The 5,185-nt window shown below is 36.1% G+C and overlaps 1 protein-coding gene and 1 pseudogene across 1 annotated transcript in view; one reads left to right on the top strand and one right to left on the bottom strand.

Annotated features, from left to right (window-relative positions):
- LOC102868664 overlaps window positions 1-2,020 on the bottom strand; it is a 7,899-nt pseudogene extending 5,879 nt beyond the window's left edge.
- ZPBP (zona pellucida binding protein) overlaps window positions 1-5,185 on the top strand; it is a 223,729-nt gene that overhangs the window by 125,379 nt on the left and 93,165 nt on the right. The gene's annotated exons all lie outside the window — the stretch shown is intronic.

Below are 5,185 nucleotides of genomic sequence, written 5' to 3' on the forward strand. Positions count from 1 at the left end.
ACATAGACCAATGAAACAAAACTGAGAACCCAGAAATGCACCTATCTATCTATGGCCAATTGATATTTGACAAGGAACCAAAATCCGTCAAATGGGGATCAACCTCTTCAACAAATGAATTAACATATTAAACCACACACAAAAATCAAGTCAAGGTGTTTTAAAGACCTAGGATTAAAGCCCAAACCTATAAAGTTCCTCAGAAACAAAGTGGGATCAAGCTTAGACCACCTAGTCTGTGATATAAAGAGAATACCAGATACACCAGAAATGTACAATCTGTAGAGGGTAAAATAGATGAATTAGACCTTCTAAAGATTAAATCCCTGAGCATATTAAAAATGTTTTCAAAGAGAGTGAAAAGAAACGCTACTAAGAAAAAACATTTGACAGTATTGTTTCAAATAAGGTGTCATATTAAAAACTTGCAGAATCCTATACGGCCGCCACAAGAAAAAGACTGATAACATGATTACAAGTGGGAAAAAGACTTGGAAAGTAATTTTCACCAAGGAAGATAGTCAGATAGCCAACAGACAACAGAAGAAATGCTCAAAAATCACTGGCAATATGTTGGAGAGGATATGGCAAGTTAGGTCCAATTATACATTGCTGGTAGAATTGTAAAATGGTCAATCATTCTGGAATGCAGATTGGCATTTCCTCAGAAAGGTGAACATAGAAATTCCATATGACTTAGCTATTCTACTGCTTGGAATATATCCTGAGGAAATTAGGACTGAGGCACCGAGATTTGTACACCAATATTCATAGCAACATTATTCATCATTGTGACAACATGGAAACACCTCAAATGTCCAACCACAATAAAATGGATTGTGAAAATATGGTGCATTCACATGACGGAATACTACACAGCATGCAGGAGCAATGATTTTGTAAATCATTATATAACTTGAGAAGTACTGGAGAGTGTTATGTTAAGTGAAATAATTAATCCCATAAGTACAAATACTGTAACAGACCATTATTATAGAACATGTATGGAGGCCTAAGAGGAGAGGGAGTAGTGGTGTGCAAAACAATGTATACGTACTTAGTATGTAAAACAGTATAAAATAAAAATTTTATTAAAAAAGACTTTACATAAAAACCCAAAAACTAAGGTAGTTCACTCAGTATAGTGCTTTCCAGTCTCTCCCAAGTTATGTAGTAATTTTCAGAAACATTGCTCTGAGAGCTGCATAGTATTCGATCTTGTGATTGTACCACAGTTTCTCAATCTATTCAGTTGGGGTAGGACATTTAGGTTATTTATATGTTACTGCGATGGCGAATAATAATGCTATGAACATTGGTGCACAAAGTTCATTTCTCATTTTCTCGGGATATATTGCTAACAGTGGAATAGCTTGATTTTATGGAGTTCTTATCTTCAGCTTTTTAAGGAAACACCAAACTGCCTTCCAGAGTTGTCATGCCATTTTACGATCCCACAAACAGTGTATGAGAGCTCCAATCTCTCCACATCCTTTCCAACGTTTATTACATACTGCTGTTGAACTTTATCACTGCTTCTCATTGTGGTTTTGATTTGCATCTCTCTTCATGCCAGTCATTTTGAACATTTCTTCATGTGTTTGTTGGCCATCTGAGTATCTTCCTCTGTAAAAAATTCTTTCTATGTCTTTTGCCCATTTTATAATTGTGCTATCAGTCTTTTTCTTGTAAAAGCCCTGTGGGATTCTGTAAACTTTTGTTCTAAGACCTTTGTCTGAGATAGTATTGCCTAATGTTTTTTACCTAGTCGGTAGAATTTCTTTTCACTGTACTGGAAAATGGTTTTAATGCACTTTTTTCTGTGAAAGTTAATAATCCTCCAAAGTTCACATTCATCATTTTTTCCCTCTCAATGTACATTTCTGGCTGTATTTGTCTTAATATCATATTTCATCTTAATACCTCTAAGCTTGGTCCTATTTTTCCTCTTATTAACTTTATGGGTTTGGGCTTTACCCCTACGCCTCTGTTTCACTGTAATACGATTTTTGTGTATCATGTGAGATGTGGATCCTGTTTCAACTTGCTGTAAGTAGCAGTCCAGTTTTGCTAACACCATTTGTTGAAGAGGTTGGAGTTTCCCTATTTGGTATATGTTGTTTCCTTGTTAAATATCAATTGCCCATAAATATATGGGTTCCTTTCTGGTTTCCCAATTTTGTTCCATTGGTTTATTGCCTGTTCTTCTACTAGTAACATGCTGTTTTGGTAATTATAGCTGTTAGTTCATTTTGAGATCCTGTGCCTCCCACTTCGTTTTTGTTTTTCAGAAGTGCTTTGCTTATTTGAGATCTTTTCCTCTCCAAATAAACTTGCCAATTACCTTTGCTGTCTCCTTGAAAAATGAATTTAGTATCTATATTGGGATTGCATTAAACATATAAATAGTTTTTGGAAAAACTGTTATTTTCACTATATTGCATCTTCTTATACATGAACAGGGAACATTTTTCATTTACTTAGATTTTTTTATTGTTTCCTGTAGAGTTTTTTTAGTTTTTTTTGTAAATATCTTTTTTTAATCTCTAGTTAAGTTTATTCCCAAATATCTCAGTTTGTGGTTGGCTAATGAAAATGGTATTGCTTCCTTGGTTTGCTGTTGTTTTTTTTTTTTTTTTTCTTTACTTGGTTTTCTTTGTTACTGTAGAGGAATCCCATTGATTTTTGGATTGTTGTTGTTAACTACTGTCGAGTCGTAGGCAACTCATAATGACCCTATGAATGAAAGACATGAACGCTTGTATAACTTTCATTCTTTCTCCAGGTTCATAGGGTTTCCTGAGGCAAGCTATTACGGAAGTAGGTGCTGCTCCTGCTTCCAAGCTTGTTTTAATTGGGAAGCTTCATCAAACATCATGGGTAACCATTATCACATTTGACACATCAGTGTCACAGTGTTCAGCTTCACAGCAACCTCTGGACAGAAGTGGACAGACCAGGATTACATGACCTAGAAAAATGTTTGACCAAAAATAATTAAAAATGGTCCTGAGGGCTGCAGATTAAAGTCACCTACCTTTGGCTTGGTAGCATCACTTTCTGTTCACCAGGCCAACTGATCCCTCTCTAATCTGTTGTTGTTGTTATGTGCCATCAATTCATAGGCGACTCATAGTGATCCTATGAGTGATCCAACTCATAACGACCCTATGAATGAAAGACATGAATGCTTGTGTAGCTTTCATCCTTTCTCCAGGTTCATTGGTTCAAAAACTGATTTTTGGATATTAATCTACATATCCTGGCACTTTAGTAAATTGGTCTATTAGCTCTAACAGGTTTATGGCTTGTTTGTTTGTTTGTTTGTTTATTGATTGATTGTCCTTGGGTTTTGGGGGCTTTTATGTGACCTATCATTATCATCTGCATAGAGCTACAGTTTAACCACTTCTTTGCCAATCTAGATGTTTTTTATTTCCTTTCTTGTCAGAATGTCCTAGCAAATGTTTCCAATAAAGTATTGAATAGGAGTGGTTGAAAGTGGGCATCGTTTTCTGGTCCCTGTTTGCAGTGAAAATGCTTTTAGTCTTTCTCCATTGAGAGTGATATTGGCTCTTGCTTTTATATATATAAAGGAAATTCTCTTTTATTTCTATTTTGCTGAGTGTTTTAATCATGAAGAGGCTGTGGATTTTGTCAAAGCATTTTTTCTGCATCAATCTAGGATCATATTGTTTTTGTTATTTGTTTTGTTAATATGGTGAATTACATTGATTGTTTTTTCTGTGTTGAACCTTTCTTGCATACTTGATATGAATCCCACTTGGTCATGAAGAATTATTTTTTTGATGTACAGTTACATTCTATTAGTCAGAATTTTTTTTTAAGGATTTTTTGCATGCGATATATTTGTCTGTAATTTTCTTTTTTGGGAGTATTTTTTATCTTGTGGAGATTATTTAAATTCCGCCTCTCTCTCCTCCCCAAAACCCCAAAACTATTTCTCTGGCAATGGCCAGATTGCAAGCTGGATTTAGAAGAGGTCATGGTACTAGGGGTATTATAGATAATGTGAGAAGGATCTTGGTAGAAAGCAGAGAATACCAGAAGAATGTCTATCTGTGCTTCATTGACTGTGTAAAGGATTTTGACTCTGTGGATCACAACAAGTTATGGCTGACTTTAAGAATAATGGGAATCCCAGAACATTTGATTGTGCTAATGCGAAACCTGTACTTGGACCAAGAGGCAGTCATCAGAACAGAGCAAGGAGACACTACATGGTTCAAAATCAAGAAGGGGTCCATCAGGGATATATTTTTGTCTCCATATCTTTTCAATCTGTATGCAGAACAGATCATCTGAGACAATGGCCTGTACGAGGAGAAATGTGGCATCAGGATTGGTGGAAGAGTCATCAACAACCTGTGCTATGCGATGACACAACCCTAGGAGAACAAACAGGTTTGTCCTGGAGAGGGTGAAGCCAGAATGCTCCTTGGAGGCAAGGATTCTGAAGCTTTATCTGACATACTTTGGGCATGTTGCAAGGAGGGACTGGTCCTTGGAGAGGTACATCATGTTTGGGAAAGTGGAGGGACAGTGCAGGAAAGGAAGACCCTTGATGCAATGGATCGATTCTGTGATTGGAGTGGTGGGAATGAGTGTGTTTGAGACGGCAAAGTTGGCACAGGACAGAACAGAGTTTAGAGTTCTTGTACATGGGGTTACTATGAGTCACAAGCAACTTGATGGCACATAACATCAACAACTTTGTCATGTTTTTGTATTGGGGTTATGCTTGCTTCATAGCATATCTCTGGAAGTGTTGTTATTTTTCTAATTTTTTAAATAATTTAAGTGGAATTAGTGATAGATATTTTCTGAGTATTTTGTAGAATTCAGCTGTGAATTCCAAGAATTTTTGGTGGGAGGTCTTCTTATGGTCTGCTCAGTTTCTTTTTCTGTGATGACTCTGTTCAAGTGTTTACATCTGTCCATGTCAATCTGGACAAGGCATTAGTTCCAAAGAATTTCTCCATTTCTTCTAGATTTTCAGAGAATGGTAATTTATTAGAGTATAGCTTTTCATTATATTCTGATAGTGTAGATTTATTTCCTCTGATTCTATTGTGATATCATATCTGTTATTTCTTAACCAGATTCTTTCTTCCTTCCTTTCTTCCTTCCTTCCTTCCTTCCTTCCTTCCTTCCTTCCTTCCTT

This window comes from Elephantulus edwardii, unplaced genomic scaffold (assembly GCF_000299155.1).
Source record: "Elephantulus edwardii isolate Elephantulus edwardi_28Jun2011 unplaced genomic scaffold, EleEdw1.0 scaffold00518, whole genome shotgun sequence".
NCBI classification, from domain to species: Eukaryota; Metazoa; Chordata; class Mammalia; order Macroscelidea; family Macroscelididae; genus Elephantulus; species Elephantulus edwardii.